Source organism: Ursus maritimus, unplaced genomic scaffold (genome assembly GCF_017311325.1).
Source record: "Ursus maritimus isolate PB19 unplaced genomic scaffold, ASM1731132v1 scaffold_4, whole genome shotgun sequence".
In the NCBI taxonomy this organism is placed as follows: domain Eukaryota; kingdom Metazoa; phylum Chordata; class Mammalia; order Carnivora; family Ursidae; genus Ursus; species Ursus maritimus.
The window spans coordinates 48,859,238-48,882,132 of record NW_024426552.1 but is presented as its reverse complement, the minus strand read 5'-3'; positions in this window follow the sequence as shown (position 1 = coordinate 48,882,132).

Genomic DNA, 22,895 nt, shown 5'->3' with positions numbered 1-22,895 from the left:
TCATTGGATTTCATAACAAACTATTTTAAAGGTACTCGATTCAATGCAAACCGGTTTGGAGTTTATGATTAATCCTAACAATATGCTGTCTGGGAGAAATGCTGCAGATAGATGAAATAATTAGAATGCTTCAACAATTTGTCCTCATTCAGTTGATTTTTAGGTATCCAATTAAAGTTTCACTTGATGCTTTTGCGTAGTTAAATCTTAAATTGCCCTTAATAAAAATATGTTGACTGATAGGGTCATTCAGTAAATTCTTTATGGAATCCCTACTATGGCCTATGGCCATACCACCCTGAACGAGCCTGATCTCGTCTGGAATCCCTACTGTGTGTCAAGCATTGACTCTCTTTCTTCAAAAAACCCGGTCTGGAGAAACAGACACCTTCAGCTAATGCATATCCAAAGTATTAGGGTTCTCGAAAGGAAAGGGAAATACATAGGGAAAAAGCTTCTCACTGCTGCTCAAATACTATAGTGTATCCTCTCATTGGATGTACTTTTCAATCTCATTCAGAGTAAAAGCCAAAGACCTTTAGTGGCCTACAGGGTAATTCATTGGGATCCCCTTCAATTCGTGATCTTTTTTACTATCAGTATCCTTGTTTGTTCTATCTAGTGATACTGATCTTCCTATTGTTCTTCAAACACACCAGGCCTCCTCCCACCCAAAGGCCTTTTTTGCATTGGCTCTTCCCTCCATTGCCAAGGCTTTCATTTAGTTTCAATTGCAACATTTAGTTTCACCACCCTGCCTGCCCGCCCCCTCCCCTCCCCACACACAGCCTGCATGTACTTGCTGAAATATTAGCTTCTCAGGGAGGCTTATCCTAACTAGTTGATTTAAAATTAAGCCAACCCTTCATACACTTTCTGGTACTCTCTAGTTCCTTTCCTTGTCTATTATCTACATAATGTATTACCTTCTACTATATCATATACTTCACTTACATATTTTATTTATTGACTCTATGAAGCCAGAGGATTTTGTCCCTTTCATTCCCTGATATATCTCTAGTGTTTTGAAAAGTACCTGGCATAAAAGAGGTGTTCAGTGAACATTCAGTGAATGAATAAATGTATAAATGTATATAATATAAACTCAAAATTTTTGGCTGAATAAATAATGAATAAAAGAACACGAAGACTTTTTTTTTTTTTTTTTTAAGATTTTATTTATTTATGTGACAGAGACACAGCCAGCGAGAGAGGGAACACAGCAGGGGAGTGGGAGAGGAAGAAGCAGGCTCCCAGCAGAGGAGCCCAATGTGGGACTTGATCCCGGAACTCCGGGATCACGTCCTGAGCCGAAGGCAGACACTTAATGACTGCACTACCCAGGCGCCCCCAAGAACAGAAAGACTTTTGAATTGAGTTTGAAGTAAAGGTTTTCTAACAGCAAGGAAATAAAAGTCTAAGAGAAGCTGGAGAGATAAGAGATAAATAGTTGCACTATAAATAACAGCCACCCTAGTAAAGTGGGAGAATTACATGATTAGGTCTTTGCTTATAACTTTGCTGCAGTGTACAGATTGGATCTGAGGGGAGGGAGGAAGTCCAGAGACAGGAAGACCAGCTACATCACGGGATCAGGTATGAGGTCCTGAAACAATATGGGGGAGGGGGCAGGCAGCAGGGGAGATTTGAACATTTCTAAAGAATAATCAATAATTGAAATTGTCTGTGTGAAGCCATGCTCACAGACATTTGACTTAGGCAGAACTTGATCCATTCCTGCAGGCCATGATGCTAAGAATTTGAGTGTTGGATAACCTTATAGCCTAGGAAGCAGAACTCTGTGGAATGCTACAGTCCTTTGTAATGAAAATAATCTTGGAATAGGCAGAAATTAATATTAATGCTTTAGCAACTCAGTAGATTTTGATTCATTGCCTTAATGGAGCAATTTTAGCACCATGAATAGAGTTCATACCTGGGAAGGAAGTCTTTATTTACTAAATAATTACCAGTAAAGACTTGCTCTTTCTTCTTTCAGTACTGTGGAAACTTTGCAAAGCAGGCCTGGAGATACTGTAGAGTCTTAACACATAGTTTCATCCAATCATCCCCTTGCCTTTCCTCCAGGATGAGAGAGAACAGAGGAGATTAGGAAAATGCCAAGCAATAAAAGTCTAAGACATAAACAAATAGTTCCTCTGAAAAGCTTTATTTGGGCATTTTATGTTCTGAGGGTTAGACCTATGATGACTTAAATAAGCTCTGCAAAAGAAAATACCATGTATCACTGCATTTTTTTTTCTAGAAGCTGACACATTAGCCAATATATTGAGTGTTTTTCTAGTTGTATATATCATTGACAAAGAATATCGATTGTGATTGGATATTTTCAGTCATAACTTAAGAGTAAGGAAGGATGAAACTGAATATTTTAAATTTTAAAATAAGAAATTGAGGGAGTTAGACTTTCCATATCTACAAAAGCCAAGAAGAGAACAAGATCTCAGTGATCCAGATTTCCTGCACGCAGTCAGAAATTTGGAGTCTAGACAAACAACTGTAATCCCATGGCAAGAGTTCTTAGGACACAGCAAAGCATTAAATGAGGATTTTTTAGCAAATAAGTTTTTGAGTCAACTAAATTTGGAAAAGTCCCTGTTCCATCTCCAACTCTGAAGATTTATAATATATAGTGAGCATTAATGACTCTCAGAAATTATATGGGAGAAACCAAACAAATAAACAAACCTTAGCTTCTCTGTATGTTTTTAAGGTTTTTCACATTTACATGACAGTGGAACCCTTTTTGTCATGTAACATGTAGCCTTCTCCAAGGAAGAATGGAAAATTATGTCCTGGATCAATATCTGGAAACAAAATTGCATCTTCTTTATCTTTGCATTTGTAACATTGTCTTAGTCCTTTTGGGCTGCTGTAAGAAAATACTGCAGACAGGGTGGTATGTAAATATCAGACATTTATTTCTCACAGTTCCAGAAGCTGGAAGAGGGAGGTCAGGGTGTCAGCATGGCCAGGTGAGGGTCCTCTTACAGGTTGCAGTGTGTCCCCATAGTGGAAGGGGCAAACTGGCTCTCTGGAGCCTCTTTTTTAAGGGCACTAATACTGTTCATGTGACTTCCTTCATGACCCAGTCACCGCATGGATGCCCCATCTCCTGATATCATCCATTGAGCATTAGGTTTTCAACATGTGAATTTTGGATGAACACAAACATCCACACCATAGTAAGCATCTTTCACATTTGTGGAATAAATACACATGTTTCTCGAGTATCTCATCTAAAATTAGTAATGTGTACAATGGATAATAGGCAAACATTCTCTCAAGATATTCTCTGCTTTCTTTCATACTCCTTCTTTTGTTCTGTTATGCCATTTTGGTGCCTTTTTTTAATGGCTACCAATTTTCAGAGAAGGCACATCATTAAAAAAATCAATAATTTTTGTTTCAAAGGTAAAGTTATACCTAATAATCTTGAAGAATTTAGAAGAAAAGTGGTAGAAAATTGCCAGTAATTTAGGAACGATATTACAGAGTATCAGCATTAAGACAAAATACTACCCTCATAGTATTTACTTAAATAATAAAATAATAATAGAAAATAATAGATTAGATACAAATATATGTGTATGTACATATATACAAATATATGGGAATATAGGGAATTTTTACTATGCTAGAAGTTACATAAATTATCAGACTTCATCACACTCTAAGAGGTATGAATGTTTTACAAACTATAAAACCAAGCCTTAGAGAAGTTAAATTAATTTGCCATAGTTCATGTATTAGGAGTGATATTAGGGGTGCATGAATAATTTCAGTGAGCATACTTAAGGTGATTGCCTGGAAAAATCCCAGGTTATTCGTATTTTCATGCCATGATAATTAACACTATTTCTTTTTACTGTCTATGTGCCCAGTTTGGACAATAATTTACTTAGTCAAGCCATAAATAATGGAGTGGAGTATATGAAGAGGATCATTACATATTGTAATGAGAAATTACTTTTAGACTGCACAGGATTCCTTTTCTAATTCTCTCATAACCTGAGGACACAGGCTGCGTCCTCTCAAAAAACAAAATAGTCAGTTTTAGATGTACACTGGGAACTACAGGTAACTTAATATTACCTGATTTAGAAGTAATCTTCACTCCTAATATCTGTGCTGAGATTTGTGTGTGTACGTGTGTGTGTGTGCACACACCTGTCACATAATATTCTCTTTCAAAGGCTTATCTGAAACTTGGTTGTTATGTTAATGGGAAGCAATTACATGATTTTTGCTTTCCTTTTTGAGAAGGCATTACTGCAAAGCAAGACAATTTCCTTATAAATAAAAACTTACTACTTCAGGTAATTTGTTTAATTAAAATAAAGTAGAGTAATTCTACATCTTCTTAGGGTGTTTTTGAACTATGTATAGCTCTAAAATGCCCTGTGGATATTAGCTTTACAGAAAAATTTTTTTAGGACAAGTGTAAATTAATGCCTAACTAGTAATGGATGTTTTCATTTGTTTAATTATTTGTGTTTTCTAGGGAATGTTATTTATGGGAAATTCCATCATAAATATCCATGAAATTTCTTAAGTATTGATAGGTGGCCTTATGAGATATAATAAGGTTCTTTTCACTTGAAATCAGATGCTGACAACTTGCCCAAATATACTAGCTGGATCGTGTGAAATATACGTGTTTAAGTAGGTAAAAGGCCATTAATAGGTACATGCAAGCTGCAGTAGAAGTGGCTTTTAACCAGTCATTCTACACTCCCACCTCACCCCCACAGCTTTTCTCTTTACAACCATACACCTTAGAAGTATAATCAATTCTGCAGTGATTTCTTCACCTTCCACTCCAACTGGAACCCACTCATTGTTCTTCTGTTCCCATCACTTTCCTGAATCAGGTCTCACTAAAAATACCAATAACTTTCACATCATTATATTAATCAGGAGCATATTCATTCCCAAGTGACTTTGAGTCTCTGTAGCATTCAACACAAACATTTCTTTCTTAAAACACTCCCTTCCTTTCTGTGATCCTTTCTGCTGTCTCAGTTCCTTCTGTCTCTTTCTTTCCCCTATTATTGTTGCCTTACATTATTTGATCCAAGCTTATATTGTTAGCATACTCCTTAGGTCATTTTATATATTCTAAGGCTTGAAATATTATCAATAAGCAAATGACTCCTAACTTTATATCTGTAACTTATTTCAACTCAACACATATTTATTGAATATCCCTTATTTCCCAGGTATACTGTGATAAGCAAGACAGTATGACTGTTGCCTTTATACTCTAGTAAAAGAAACACAATAAATCAGTAAACTGACCAAATAAAATCAAGACATACCCATAATTATGATAAGGCCTATGAATAAAATTATAGTATAATTAACATCTTGAAATCGTAGGACTTGAAATTCAAACTGTTCCTTTGAACTGGATGTGGTCACTTTGGCCAATTTGCAAATGGGCTAATGGGGAATTTAACAAAAATATTCTTAAAATGGACAGTGCTTATTAGATGATTGCATATTAGTCACTATTAAAGCAACAGTAAAAACCCTCTTTCAAGCTCATGTGTTTTGTAAGAAAGAATGAAAAGTACTGCAATTAGACCAAAAAATGCAAATTAATGGGAAAAAAAAGAACTGAATCTGATTTGTCAGAGAAAATAATGACAAAAGCAAAGTCTATTATAGGAAAAGCTCTGAATGGAATCCATGAAAGTAGCTAAAGGAACAAGGGGAACAATAATCGGGGAGGGAAAACTGGAACAATTGGATGCTTCTTGGGGCTCAGGAAAAAATTACAAGGCCAGTTCTTACATAATGACAGGACAATACTTGATATTTGAAAAGTCCTATAGCACTCCTCCTTTTCAGCAAGGTCACACGTAGTAATAAAATAAAACAATTAATGAGAAGCTTATATATATTTGCTGAAACTACAGGGGGATAAATTTTTCCCTTACTATCCTAACATCTCTTTTCACATAATATGTTGAAGCAACTGCAAAAAGAATTATATTTTAAATGTGACAGTTTCTAGTTTGATAGCTTTCATTTGGCATATGATCTGCTGAAATTAGCATTGTGGTAGACACCAAGGATGTGTCACCATAGCCTTTTAAAGAAGGGGTTTGCTGCTCAACTCTGGAGTGACATCAGGAGACAGTTTCTGGCTATCAGCTAAGGGTTTGCCTCGTAGCAGAGGGTTGATTCACCCAAGGGCTGAATGTGTAAGGCAGGGGAACAAAGGAGGGGTTCATAAACTTTCTCTGTAAAGAGACAGATAGTAAATGTTTTAGGTTGCATAGGCTAGAGTTTCTGTCACAACTATTCAACTTTGCTCTTGTAGCTCAAATGTAGCCAGAGATAATAAATTATGGATAAATATGGCTGTATTTCAATAAAATTGTATTTATGGACCTTGAAATTTGAATTTCGTATTAAGTTTTACATTTCACAAAATATTATTTTTCGTTTTTTATTAAATCATTTCAAAATGCAGAAACCATTCTTAGCTTACAGGACATAGATAAGTAGATGGCAGGTTAGTCATAGTTTGCTGACCCCTGGCATAAAGGCTCCAGCCATTTCACCCTAACATGGGACAATCTTCATGCTCCAGAGCTCTTCACCAAGTTCTCTGAGGGTTTATTAGGCCTATAGCGCACTTTGACTTCTTCCTCTGCTCAACCTGCTTGCTCCCCTTTCCCTTGCAACTATTGATTCCTAAGAAACATCTCAGCATCGGCTCTCTGGAACCCAACATAAAACCAACATGAATTGATTCCATTAGGTGTTTTGTCCTCTAAAAACGGGCAGCTTTAATATTTTTCATGACCATCATTGAATCAGACAGAAATAAAGGAAGGAAGAATCGCTATCCTCCTACCCACAGGCAAAGCAGCTGTGTGTGTGGAAGTCTAGGGAGAAAGGAGAAATGGTACATGATGAAGAAGGGGGCTGGTAAGCTCCAAACTCTAGATTGGATTTTATATATTGTTATTTACTTACCTTAATATACCCTGTTCATATTCATTGTAGATTCATCTAATCAACTCTATTATCTATCAGACTTCCCTTTATAGTCTGCCTCTGCGAGTCTTCCATTTCTGGTCACCTTTTATTAGGCTAAGTGATCTCAATTACTGCTAGCTATGATAAAGTTTATTTTCCATTTATAAAACTTCCTTCTCTTCCCATTAGCCTCATTTATACAGTTAGGTCCCCATTCTACCCCTGCATGTTTCCTTTATCCCACCCTTGGCATCACATTGAAGCACTTCTAGATCTCTCAGTGCTTGTCTATCTTGGTCGATCAGTGCTTATCTACTATAAATTTTATTCCAGGTCACTTCTTGCTCTTGGCTATCTGCCATTGGAAAGTATCTGATGTGACTTAATAATGTATTAAATATGGACTACAGTTTTACATTTGCCCTCTTCTTTATATTAGCATTTGAATTCTTAACTACATAGGAAAAAATTTCCACTAATAGAATATCAGGTTATTTGGCAGCTACCAAGAGGGGTAATTTTGAGTGTGGAAAGCTACCTGGTGAGCTGCATTCAGACCACATGGAGTGCTCGCCAACAAGAAAGAATAGTCCTGGCAGCACACATATCTACTCATAAATTATTGACTCTGAACTCTGGATATGACAGTCATTTTACGGGTAGCCACAAATCAGACAAATACCTGAAAATGGGGTTCGCTGTCAGCATGCCAAAATCATTTTAGTTGAACAAAGAAATACAATTTCAATTGATTGCTACTTTTTCATCAGTTTTCTTCATTCATCAGTTTTAAAGAATGAATATAAATGATTCTGAAAACATTGTTTGCTTTTGCTACTATCACTCATTACATAATAAATTTGCATATGCCCTTTGCTTCATGGTACCTGTTATGAAGCATGTGTTCAGTTCTTCAATCTGTCTACCTCTTTTTCTTCATTCTACTTAGTTAATAACATGAAAATATTCAAAGTATATACTTATCTACTCATCTGCTTTTGTGCATCAACTCATTGACATTTGCAGTTACATTTTTTCTCGTCTGTTTTCTACAGAAGTCCCCTTCCTAAGGTAAATAATGTTACCTTCCTAAGGTAAAAAGAAAGCTGGATTGGCATGTGTGGCAGGAAATCATTTAGAGAGTTAAGTAGAGAAACAAAAAATGAGAAGCAGTACCCTCCTGTCTCCTCACATCTCTTGTTCCCAGTTGGCCAAGAAATTGTTATTGTATGTGAAGATCACTGTTGAATTCTGGCAATGTCTAAACTGTGACATAATCTATGAAATTCTGCCTCGGTATCAATGCAAATGCAAGCAATACTAACAAAATTATAATAACTTCCATAGTAGGAGATTCTGAGAGGGGGGGAAACCAAAAAATTTTGTTATAAGGAAAACTTAGGGTTTTAATACTATTTATTTTATTTGTTTAAAATGTAATACATGTTTATTCTAGAAATTGAAAACATAGCAAAGTGCAATGAAGAAAACAAAAAAAAAATCCATAACCCCATAATAAAATACATGCTTTATGCGTATGCATATGTGTGTATACATATGTGTGTTTACATCTACATATACAGGATGAAAATCACTCAGCATAGTCATTTTTCAGATTGTCATCTGGTCTACTCTGAGAAAATGACTAACTTATTTGTGTGTTATATCTTGATAGCCAATTCGAAAAAAGAAATAAGCCGATATATTAGGTGAACATATTCTTTCTAATACTTTTTTCGCTATTGTTTGTAGGTCTATATTAAACAATCATAACATGTCTATCATCTGTTTTCTGTTGCTGGAAAAACTTGTTTCATTAGGGCACGGTCATCAATATATGGGAGACCACAACTTCTCCCAAGAATGTCAGACACAAATCAGGTGTTTTGTGACTATTTTTGGGTAAATATGGATGAATGATTACAGTGAATTATCGGTCCCTCAGTGTACTAGGAGCTGATACAAACTTTGTAGACGCTGAAATTTATACAATTAGGGATCCTCTTTAAGAAAATAAATTAATCGGGCCCCTGGGTGGCTCAGACAGTTAAGTGTCTGCCTTTGGCTCAGGTCATGATCCCTGGGGTCCTGAGATCCAGCCCCGCATCAGGCTCCCTGCTCAGTAGGGAGCCTGTTTCTCCCTCTCCCACTCCCTGCTTGTGCACTCTCTCTCTCTCTCATTCAAATAAATAAAATCTTAAAAAGAGCAAGAAAAATTAATATATAAATAAATATACAGACGCAAATACAAAATTACAAAGCATCAGAACACCTGTGTGGCTCAATCACTTAAGTGTCCTACTCTTGATTTTGGCTCAGGTCATGATCTCAGGGTCCTCAGATTGAGCCCTGCATCAGACTCCACACTCAGCAGGGAGTCTGCTTGAGATTCTCTACCTCTCCCTCTTCCTCAACCCCCTGCCCCCACACATGCTCTCTCTTTCTCAAATAAATAAGTAAATCTTTTAAAAAAATTAGAAAGCATCTCCCAAAGCCTAGAAAACAACCTTGGCAGGAGGGGATCCTTGAAGCTTAAGCATTATTAGCTCCTTGATAACTTCATCCCTGCCTCCATTGTACTTGACATACTAGTTTTTAATATTTCTGTCTTGACACAGTCTATCCTGGTCTATTGTTTGTCTTTGTCTCTGGATTTTCTAGCTATAAGACACAGAGTTCCATTGAATCTTCTTATTACTGAATGCAGAGATTTTATTTCATAAGAAGACATTTGATTTGGTCCTTCCCCATATTCTCCTCTTTTGAATTGCTATATATTTTCATACTCTTCATGATTACTCTGTTTCTTCATGCTTATAAAGGGAATTGTACAGTCACACAGTAGTAGAAATTAGATTAAATCTCTAAGAAATTCTGTTGTTTTCTGTCCTGAATCTTTAACACCCATATAAGGTTTGAAATGCTCATATGTAACAGTGTTACTTTGCCAGCATCCTATGCTTGCTTGTTTTCTGCATCATCAGGACATTTTGGCGCTATCTTAGATACAGTGCCCTTACTCCCTGCTTTCTGTATGACATTATTTTCCTGTCATGAGCTAATTAGAATCATGATGTTATGTCCTTCTTTCTTCTTCAAGAAGCGCTGTCCCGTAGGAACATAATGTGAACACTAAGGGAGAGCCACACGTATAATTTTAAATTGTCTAGTAGTTACTTTTAAAAAAGTAAGAAAAAACAAGTGAAATTATTTTAATGATATATTTTTCCTAACCTAATATATCCAAAATGTTATTTCAAAATGTAATCCATATACAAATAATTAAAGAGACACTTTAAATTCTGTTTATATACTGTTTTGTTGTTTGTTTTGAAATTTGGTGTATTTTAACTAGTCACTTTCAAGTGCTCAATAGTCACAAGTGGTTTGTGCGTACTCAATTGGAAAGCGCAGGTTTTAAACTGTGTCAAGTATGAAGTGTTGGTAGAATCGAGCTCACCTCTGGGTGAGTGATGTATTCTCTGATATGTTACCAGATGCTCTGGAGTAACTTAGATTGTAAAACCTACTTTCCTTATATGCAACCCATGGCCTTTTCCTAGTTAAGAATTTTAGCAAGGTTTTTTTTTTTATAGTTTTTATTTTGTTATATTAGTCACCATATAGTACATCCCCAGTTTTTGATGCAATGTTCCATGATAGCAAGTTTTTTCTATCATATCATTTACTTACCTCCCCAAATAATGGTCATTCTATTTACTATAGTAAGTCAAAATTCTGCTTAGCGCATTCTTTAATCTGATGCTAGTTGTATTACATTGGAACTATTCTTTTTTTCAGTATCTAGCATAAAAATGCCATTCTTAGTTTCAGGAACAGATGCTGATTTCTCTACTATTTCTGTGTAATTTATTATCCTTTTATTATTTTTCAGTTCCAATAAGATCCAGATTTTAAATGGTTAAACAATTGCATACAATTTTCATCTTATCCACTAAACCACAGGAGTTTATTTTAGAAACTCAAAAAGATAATCTGAATATATTATAGAAGACATATTTCTTCTTGAAATTAGTTATTTATTGTGAAACCAGACGCCACTAGAGAAAAAGAATCAGTGTCTTCCAGGCATACTAGCATGTAATATAAAGAAAAACAACAGACAAAATAGGATGATAATTCCTGTTATGAAAAGAAATTCAAATATACTTTCCTTTTGATGATGTTAAATTTTCTAGATTTCTTAACCAGGTTAAAGTTACCTTTATTATAGTACATTTTATTTAACCACTCTTTGACATAATGTGCTTTTAAGACATCTAGAGTGATACTTCTTTTCTGAACTTTCAATGTATGTATACATTGAAATGTATGCTTTAAAATATAGAAAAAGCTATATTTACTAACTGATTTTGAAAACAAATATATGTTCAGTGCTTGGAAAATACACTTGAAATTGTCGGACGTCAATTGTCCAATAACATAACCAAAAGGTTCCTGGAAAATTATCTTAAAAATGCATTGAATAGGTATAAGTCTGTATGTAGTTATAAAACAAAAATATAATTGATAGGTTCATGTTTTATTGCTATTTATGCACTTTATTCTATATGTGTAAAATAGTTTAAAAACCATCATATGTAGCGTGCACCATAGCAGTTTGAGTTAGGTATCATCCCTATTTTACAAATAAAATTAAAAGTTGCAAAGAACAGATATCTTGTTCAAAAATCCAAAACACATTCAGCGTTTCACTTCTATACCTAAGTCCAGGGCTCTTCCTAATGCACATTTTGTTCTGAGTTTGTATTTTTTCTTTCTTCCTTTTTTTGAGTAGTTGCAATGATAATAGAAAAGAAGACAGACACTACTTTCTGTTGCCCTTATTTACAAATTGGCTGAAATTATAGTGTAGAAAAATGTGTAAATGGAGCATGGTTAAAAGAGAGAAAAACACACATCTAGCTAGCAACAGGGGGCATATTAATAACAATATTAATGACACAACAATGCATTTGTGTTACTTCTTACATTTGAATAAGCTTTTAAAGCATTTTCACAAAAAGTGTTTTAGAGAAAGAAGGACACCTTGATTTTAGGATAGTTATTTTTAAGACAGATTAGTGTCCCTGATAAGGTGGTTTGGAAATCTCCACCATTTTCTTTCCTTGTGTCCATCCTGAGCTTAATATATATTATTCACTTGGGGTCAAGATTTATAAAAATGTCCTTGATTTTTATAGGGACATCAGATTCACATAGTAGCGTATCTTAAAACCACTCACTGATACTACTTAGTGAAAGATGTAGAAATTTGAGTGGGGAAGGGAGTTGGAAATAATGGAAGAATTAGAAAAGAAGGAGGTGGCAAAGGAAAATAAGGGGAAAAATAAAAGGTTTGGACCTGATAACAATACAATTGAAAATGACCCACACTCTGAAATTTGGGAAAGTGAAAATTAATCAGATTCGATTTTCTGTCAAGACATCACTTACTGTTAGAGAGGGGTTTGGATCTCCTTCCAATTATGGGTATTCATGCTCCTGTCTTTTACCACTATAATTTTGCAAGTCAATGGGCTAACAATTACTTTAGCTGCTTTAATACAGATTGTGTGATGCTCTTGATGTTACTCATGGATAATAGCTAGGCTGATGACAAGGTCTCCATTTGCTTCGATTTCTGCTATGGATACAGGGATTACTTGCCTAGGCTACTATAATAGGCCTTTCCTTTACTCACAAAGAGTAAGGTTATCCATGATGACCATTTCTTCTTAGGTGACTAGAAGCAGAGAAAACTACAGACAACCTGTCAGTGAACTCTTCAGCTAGTAACCAGTTACTCACCAACATAGAAGTTCTCTTCTTTTTCTGCAGTGTAACAAAACAGTAGTTTTAAATTACTGATTGTCTCTTTGTACCTCAAAATGTTACCTGACCGGTATTTTCAGCACAAAAATTTCATCGGTTTGTATAATAAGAGCTCCAGTCTCTAACAGAATGTTATAGAAACTCTTAATGGAATTTGGGCACTAATCTATGTTCAACTGTGAAGAAATTCTTTTGGAATTGAAAATTACAGCCATATTAATACCTTTCTCTTGTGCTGTGAACAATAAATGCCAAGAGGCTTTTTCCCCTTTAATGATTAACTGTTTTTTGGAAAGTACTGCCATTTACCACATGCAAATTTCTTGCTTTGTAGATCAGATGTGACTAAGAACCCTAGGTGGTTGCCTCTTGTGAATAGATTTAGAAAGTACTAATTATAAGACTAACATACCACAATCATGCTTAATTTGTGTAACTCCCTTAATGCCAGATGAGTGAACTCTGTGAAGCAAATTGAGATGGCAACAATAGGATTTTTACCTTTTGTCTATTTACTTCCTTACAGGATAGGATTGACAGCAGGAAATAAGAATCTTTGACTAAATAACCTTTTAAAAAAGTTATTTGTTACACTGAAGCAAATAGAATTTAGACTTTTTGTATATCTTAAATTAAAATAGCTCTTGAATTTAATGGTGTTTTAAAAAGTATCTAGATGGGTAGTCAGTGTCAATGATTAGAATTGTTACCTCTATCAGAGTTTTAAATATAATTTGGTCTCATGTCCCTTTTTAAAGATCATAATACCAAATAGATAAGTATTCTATGTTGAATCTAATAAAATGCATGCTAGAAATTAAGTATTTTTGAGTAGAATATAAAATGGAAGGAAATGTTATGGATTTTTTGTTAGAATTTTAGTAATTATCTAATTCCATGAGTTAAAAGAGGGAAATGAGGGAATAAAAAAATAAATGTTCTGAATTGTAGTTCCATCAATGAAGTTTCTTATGTGAAGATCAAAAAACAACTACAAAAATCAATTAAGTTGTGGGGCGCCTGGGTGGCACAGCAGTTAAGCGGCTGCCTTCCACTCAGAGCGTGATCCTGGCGTTATGGGATCGAGCCCCATGTCAGGCTCCTCTGCTATGAGTCTGCTTCTTCCTCTCCCACTCCCCCTGCTTGTGTTCCCTCTTCCGCTGGCTGTCTCTATCTCTGTCAAATAAATAAATAAAATCTTTAAAAAAAAAATCAATTAAGTTGAAACTTAAAATTTCAAAGACAATCTGCTAAAACTAATAGATTGTAGGAATGAAAGAATACGATTTACTTAAAATAATTCAAAGTATAGATTTTCATGTTATGGTAAAATTCAAATAAGCACATAAATTTGTGAATGCATATTTCAACAGAACTAAAGCTCTAAGCATGGACATATGCCAAGCAGGCTTTTAAAAGCAATAAAAAGTAAGCTGAGCAGTTGGCCAAAGCAAACATAGAATGAGACAATCGCAAAAATTAACTTTAAAAAATTAACATTTAGGTAACATGATAAAGATGATATTTAGTGATTCCCAAATAAGAAATGGCTAAAAATAATAATATTTAAACCAAGTCACATAATATTTGTGCAAACTAACACACACACACACACACACACACATTTACAGTACATTCTCCTATGGAGTTTATTATCTTTTGAGAAAAGAATTCAACTCTGTTGGAATTCCTTTCACGATAGGCAATTACATAATGGGATGTCTAACCAAACTACTACACTGTTATAATGCAAATAATTTTTAAACAATGTTCCTGTTCTTAAAGACTGCCAACAGATTTTTTGTTTGTTTGTTTAGGATTCATCACAAAAAGAGATTGCCACATAAAAGAACTATTTTTAGAAATTACGTAAGCTTACTTGCTGGGAGAAATATATCAAAGGCATATACATTTACTCAGTACACATGAAACCAGGGTCTACTATACGTTAGGCACTCTGCTGGGGTCTGAATGCCAGAATGTGTTGTCAACCTAAAAACAAGAAGCCAAGTTCAAGTAGCAAAGAATTTCTGGGGGGAGGGATCAAAGAATTACATTTTGGAGTACACAGATTTAGGTAGAAACCCATGGTGTGCCAATTACAGGAGGTGAAATCAGAGTTTTCATGGGCGGAAGGAAAGGAAGATTTGATACGTTGTTTTACTAAGAGTTCATTGGTATTGAAAAGCAGAGTTAGATTTGCACTTCATTGATTGGTCAGGCTTGTGGTCAGTAGGCCAGAGTTCACTTTTATCAGCCTTTTCAAACAGGAGTTTCTTGGTCTTTCTGATTTACGCAAATGTTGGTGGTTTGGCCCAGTTAAAAGTTTAGAAAACAGAATGTGCAAGGCAGTTCCTGTGATATGGCTACTCTGGATTTATTTAAAATTGGTTCTGCTTACATCATTTTTCACAATGTGCCAGCCATTACGCTAAGAACTTTTATATTTATTTCATTAAATTCATTATATTTTCACAGCAATTCTGTATATAGTAGGTGTAATTGTGCTCATGTTACAGACTAGAAATTTAAGACTGAGAGGAGTTAATAACTTTCCCAAGCGAGACATCAGGAATAGTCCAAGACAGAAAATATAGGGTCCAGAAACATGGTTTATAATTCCAAGACAGAAAAGTTTAGGAAATAGAGGATCTAGGCAAATCTGTTGAGAGTGCAGCTTTGAGTTTAAAAGTATAAATCAAAAAGATTATTAAAGTCTATGAAAATTAAACTCTTTTGACAATACCATTATAAACTTGCCACTAGGAAAAGGTCAATTTGAATGTTTCAAGAATTTTTTCCAGTCCACTAGAGGGACTAGTACCCCTGGACAATGTGCTGTATCAGCAAGCTTGTCCTCCTATAGTCTGCTGAAAGTCATTCCAGTTTCTGGGAAATAATTAATACCAGGTGCCTACCATCTCTCAGTAGTTGCTTGTGGAATGTCAAGGCTCTTTCAGTCTGGTTTAAAGATGGAGGGGGAAGAAGGACAAAGGATTACTGACTCTGGTCATATAAAGGGACACATACGACAGATTCGCCTCCTGGAATCCACCAGCCAGCTTGCAAGAGAATCAATATACTGTTACAACTTCATCTCATTTATCATATTATACTGGCCCACCCTGGTTCATTCCTTAGGCATCCTGGAATCTGAGTAGCATAAGAAATTACTGACACTATCTTCTCCAGCTTGTTATAACCACCTTCTCTTTCCATTTGGCCTCACATGTCCAACAGTAGATTTGTTTCTTTGAGTTAGAGCACAAGGATGGGGGGCATTCATTGCCTCTAGATGTGATGGTTAAAATGGACATATTTTGACAGATGGGGAGAAAGTCCTTAATGGTAAGCTTTTGTTCCTATTCCACAGAGTATCTATGGAATTTTGAATAAATTACTTGAATTCTTAATTTCACTTTTCTACATCCCATTGAAGTAATAGAAGAAAGTGATCTCTTAAGGTATTTTAGAACTGACATAACCAGGACTCTGTAAAGCTAGAGAGTAGTAAACATGAGTGCCAGGATTCACCATTTATTGACTAAAAATGTATTAAGGCAGAGTCTCTTTATAATTTGGCAGGGAAATACATAGCAGAAATGTTGATGGATGTGTCCTGGGTGGGTTTATGTTGGTAATATATATAGAATGGGAGGAAGCAAGCATAGTGACTTTTGTTTCCTTTAGGTCTTAGATTCTTAAAGATAAAATGAAGAAAGGTGGAATCTTTCATGTAATAATACAGGATGTGTTTGCTGCTTCTCCACACTTGGGGAAAGGGTTTTATTTATCCACTCGTAGGGCATGAATAGCTTTGGAAGTGCTTGAGTCATCATAAAGATGAAATACTGCTGAACATTATGGGCAGTAATATTTTTTTTTTGTTTTGATAGGCCATATTTCTGAAATAATTATTAATGAACAACTTACAACTTGAATGTATAGGAATTGTACCCAAAATTTGAACTTAAATAGCAAAAGTTACAGCTGCATCTTTTTGTATAGGTTCCGTGTTAGTCCTTCTCATGGAATTTCATGCTATACCACCTTTCTGTAACTATTAACATTTGGGCACAGTAGTTTTGGAAACACATATTTAGTATTTAGTTATGCTTTATTTTAATTAATCATATTTTCTTTATTTCTATTCATATTCTGAAAATGTGGCATTACTGAGAGACATTCAAGTCCTTCCACTTGTTCCTCTTCTTCCTTATATTTTGTTTCCATCTCTTCCCTCTTTACCCCCCCACCTTTTTCTTCTTATGCCTTCTCCTTTATTTCCTGCAAAGAGAACTAATTTTTGTATTCGTGACTAACTCATACTGAGAAGTTGAGTTAAACATTTTTAGCAGACCTCAATTAGGTGATATCATATTGTGTGTGCCACAGTAAATATCATTCTCTGTATTCCAGATCTAAGTTATGGCTAGATTCTGGTTATTGTTTTTATTATATAAAAATGGTAAATTATTCTCTTTCTGTACTTTTATTGCATCTCAAGCACATCTAGTCTTATTTACCTTATAAATAAATGGAATAACTCATGTGGTCCGCCTACTTTTTATATAGAAACATTTTGTTTCTAATTTTTTTCAGTTTTCTTAAAATTAAGGCATAATTTATAATAGTAAAGTCCACCCCTTTTAATCATAGTTTTGAGAGTATCAGCAAATGTATGTTTGTGATTACTACTGTAACAAAATACACAATAATTCAACCAACTGCAAAATTCTCTGTGTCACCATACACTCTATCATTCATCCAGTCCCCAGCCCTAGGAGCTACTTATCCATAATATAGTTTTGCCTTTGCAGAATGCCATAAAATGGAATCTTACAGGATCTAAATTTAAATTTGTCTTCCTGCATAATTTCATTTAAATTTTATTTATACTGTTACACAGATTAATAGATCACTGCTTTTTTTAAAAGCTAAGTAGAACTATTTGTATTGATGTACTTTAGTTTATCTTTCCTTAATTAGGGACATTTGGGTTATTTCCAGTTTGGACAATTATGACTAAAGCCTCTATAAATATTTGCATACCAGTTTTTGAAAGACAGAAATTCTGTTTGGGTAATTCCTGTGAATCAGATTGTTCGTTCATATGGCAAGTGTTTAACCTTACAAGAAGCTCCCGAACTCTTTTCAAGGTGGTTGTACCAGTTTGCATTGTATCCAAGTTCTGGTGGTTCTGCGTCCTTGGCAGCTTTTGCTGTTATCAACTTATTTTGATTTTAGACATTTTATTAGATACGGAATGATACCTCACTGTGCTTTTTATTTAAATTTCCCATGGCTAATGATATTGAGACTATTTTAATATGTTTATTTGCAATCTATATGCTTTCTTATATAAAGAGTCTATTCCATTCTTGTGACTTTTAAAAACTAGGTTATTCATTTTCTTATTAAAGCATTTTTTTTTTGATGTATTCTAGAAAAAAGTAGAATGTATTCTGGGAATTAACATTAGCTTTATAGTGTGCAAGTTTTCTACCAGCCTGTGCCTTGTCTTTTTATCCTCTTAATAACTTTCATGAAGTTAATTAATTAATTTTGGCAGTTAACTTATGTATTTTTCTTCATAGATTGTGCTTTTGAAAGTGTGTCTGACAAATTAATACCAATCTGAGGTGACACAGATATTCTTACATATTTTCTACTAGAATATTTAAGTTTTTCATTTTACAGTAAGATTTCTGATCTACTTTGAGTAAATTTTTGTGTAAAGTGAGGGGTGTATGTTGAGGTTTGTTTGTTGATTTCATATGGACATGCAATTCTTTCAGCAGCATTTGTCAAAAAGACTATTTTCTCTCCTTGAATTGCCTTTAAGTTTTGTCAAAAATCAGTTCACTGTATTTGTGGGTGATTTTTTTTTTTAAGAATTCTCTATTTTCTTTCATTGATCTATGTATCTGCCTTTTGCTAATATCACACTGCTTATCATTATAGCCTTATAGTAAGTCTTTAAATCTTGTAGTGTGATTCTTCCAACTTTGTTCTTCAGAATTGTTTTAGCTGTCCTAGATTTTTTACCTGTACCATTAGCTCTCTTGGAAGTACAAGAAAATTGTGAGTTTTTAGATTATCTCATATATTTTTGTCATGTGAATGGGAGTGAAGCTTTTCCTGGACTTTTATCCTTGGTAGAAGCCAAAAGTCCTTAATTTAATTTGATTACCATGTAATTAAATAGAAACATTTGTTTGCTATCCTTTATAGGCCATTAAATTTTTTCTTCTGAAATGTTGATATAACTGAAATAAATACAGTTAACTTCCTTTTTCACTTTGAAGTTAGATTTGCACTTGAGATACAACCCCTCTCTCAATAAAATTAGCATTACCAATACTTTTGTCAGTTAGGAAGATTTGATGAATTTACTAATAAAAGCTATTTGCATTGTGCCTTTACTTTCATTTCCTTTTTTCAATATAGTAAGCATTGCTGTGAAGTAGATATTGTAATTTCCTTTTGTATCCAAGGAAACTAAAGCCTTTCAAGATTATATAAATTGGCAAAAGATCACATTGTGTTAAAATCAAGATGTTAGCCAAATGTCCTTACTCTTCCATCAGTCATGTGGTCTAAGATCTAAAGTTGATTACTAATATGAAATATAATCATGTTACTGTAAAGTTTTAAAGTAGGGTCATATGGTCTTAGGGATGTGTATACCAATAATTCTATAATCTTTCAAGTTGGGAGATCATATAATTTTTAATGTATTCTCATTTTCTGTGGTTCCCATATTTGAAATTGATACTTCATAGACTGAACCTGAGTTCGAAAGTAACTAGAAGTTAGAAGGACAGTAGAAAATTAAAGACATTTAAGATTGTTTGGGGGGAACTTCCAGTGTTAGTTCTTTAGATACAGGAGCTAGCTAACTTAAATTATCCATGTAATTTAAGACATACTCATTTTCTAGCATTTAAATGAATATAATGTATCTTTCACTATTCCTATGTCTAGAAAATAAAGGGTCTTATATATACTCATAGCTTTGAATTCTAAAGGAATATGAGACATTAACAGTCATTGTACTAATAGATGTCTTTTTGGGAAATAAATTATAATCTCTATTTTTTTTTTCATTTATGTTGTATAGATTTCTAAAAATGTTCTAAAATTATTTTGTTTAGAAATTTCTTTAAAATTAGTTTTATCATAAATGGATTATGTCACAATTTTCTCCTATGTAAATATTCAAAATTAACGTAATATTTATTTTTACCATATATACATATATCTATATAAATATATAGGTATATAGACATATATAGATATTTCTATCTAGGAACTTCTTATCTCATGTAGTTTTCATCAAATAATAGTGCATACCCGTCATATATGTCTTGTAGTGGTTATAAAATGATTTAATTGGATTGACTATTACACATAACTCTGTATTTGGACAGAAGATAGAAGAGATGTTCTATACAAATTACAAAACAATAACAAAAAAGTAAAAACTTGGCTATGGTAGAAGTTGTCTTAGGCCAATCATTGGCATATTTGGTTGCATCTTTCTTTGGGATGCCAGGAAAGGATTTTAAGGAGAGCTTGGTTTGAGATTTAGTGATAGGAAAAGTGGTTTCAATATAGAGAAAAAGTTGAAGCATTTTTTCTTTTCTTTTTTAGATTTATTGATTTATTTTTGGAGAGAGAGGGAAAGAGAGAGTGAGTACAAGTGAGGGGAAAGGGGAAGGGCAGAGAATCTCCAGCAGACTCCCCACTGAGCATGGAGCCTGATGGGGGTTGGGGGTGATCAATCTTAGGACCCTGAGATCATGACCCCAGACGAAATCAAGAGTTGGACGCTTAACCTACTGAGCCACATAAGCACCCCGAGCACTTTTTCTTTATGTAAGGTGTGATGTAGCAGATGGGCCTGAGATGGGCTATGGAGAAAATATGAACAGGAGAGTGAAAAAGTAACCATTGCTTTGTAGGTATCGATTTATTATGTTTTATAAGGGCTGAACTTTGTACTTGATACAGGATAAAACAGAAACATTTGTGATATTTTATACAAGAAAAGTAATAATGACTTTTGAAGTGAGAAATATTTAAAAATCACAAACTTTCAAAAACCTTCAGTATTTATATTTAGAGAACATATAGACTTTAAGCTGGGCAAATAATGAGAAAGGGTAAAGGCATGGTAAAGGTGCAACCAGACTACACTAAGTACTAATCTGATGTATTTAGGACTATTTGTCCTTATGCTCCCTCCCCCATATTCTAAGTACAGCCCATGGATAGACATGGCAGCTGCCAATATCTGTGCTTATGAAGAAAGCAATAGCTACTCTTATATCACAACTACAAGAACCTAATTCTGTACTAGAACTGTAGATCATGGTAGGTTCAGTGGTTCATAATTGTACACTAGAATATCAAGATGAAATTCACCCTGCCTATCATGTGTTTTCCTAAATAAATGAGCAAACTATAAAGCTCCATCCCTTCTACTAATTGTTAAGCGTTTTCCTTTGTGTTATCTTCATAATTCTCTACCTTAATGATACTCACCTAACTCACATTTTCTCCCAAATCTACCACGCTACTCTCCAAAACTCTTATATTCTAAAACCACTTACATCCTTGATATCTCTCAGAGAGCGTTTCCATCTCTTTGCCAAAAACAAAATTTATATTTACCTCATAGACTATTTCTTGTATAACTCTATGAAAATCTGGGTGGTTTATTTTTGTATCCTATGACTCAGAGCTGAGATTGATGACTTAATTGCCTATTGATGCCACACTGTTCCATTGAATTATTGGAAAAACTCTTTTATTTCAGTGTTCATCTCTAGCTCAACTTCTCTCTTTATCCTGGGAGGTTTCATCCTCAACTTTGCCCACTCAGTACACAGACACTGGACCCTCAGTTTCTTGACTTATCTCCAGTGACCATCTTCATTATACCACAGCCACCTGCTTCTAATAGAGCTCTTCTGATTTCATGAGCTTAAATATCCCACTCTTAGCACAACATTTCTCTTTCCTGTGTGTTTGCCCAACCACCCTGATTACAACTGTTTCATAACATGATTGGAACATAAAGTCATCTTGTCTTAACACCCACATTCCATCCCCAATACATGGTGTCCATTCTAATGCTCTACAGTTCAGGGTTGCTTCTTGACCTCTGTTTTTTCTTCTTGACCATGTATCCCAAACCCAAATATCACTACACTCTGTTTTTTGTTTTGTTTTTTCCCCCCTCATACTACCAAAAATGAGTGATACTTAAAAATATTTATACCATGGGACAGATTGCTAACACTCCATATTCATTGTTCACCTTATGCAACAGTGTATTAAATCTTCTCATGTTTCTCACATTCCCGATTCTTTCCCATTCCTCACTGAACAAAAGGTCCTGTATTCAGAAATAACAGAAGCTGCCAGATGGGAACCCCTTCGGGTTCCTATCAAGCATTCTGCCTCCACCCCTCACTTATTCAGTCATCCACAAACTATTTATTGCTTGGCACTGGAAGCCTTTTGGTGAACAAAACAGATTCAATCCTCATCCTTATATTATTTTACTAGAGAAAAGAGAGATTAATCAAATGGAGAAAAATATATACACTTTTAAGTATAAGTGCAATACGTTAAAAAATATAGGACCTTTTTAGATTGAACAGTGATCTGTACATTTTCTAGAGGAGTGCCATTTAAATTTAGTCCTAAAGGATGAGTAAAAATAATCATGTGGACAGTGGGAGGAAAAGCATACCAGGAAGATGAAACAGCAAGTGGGAAAGCCTGAAAAGGAAAGGAGTTTGATACATTGTAGAAACATTAAAAATACCAGTGAGGTTAGAACATAGGGAGTACTGCATGAGAAGCTTATGGAAAATTATGCTGAGCAACAGCCTGGGTAAAGCATGTGGATTAATATTGTCGATTCTGGAATTAGACAGCTTGTGTTTGAATTCTGACCATACCAGTCATTGGTTGTGTGAGCAAATTGTTTAATCTTCTTGTGCCTGTTTTTCTCACTTATGAAATAA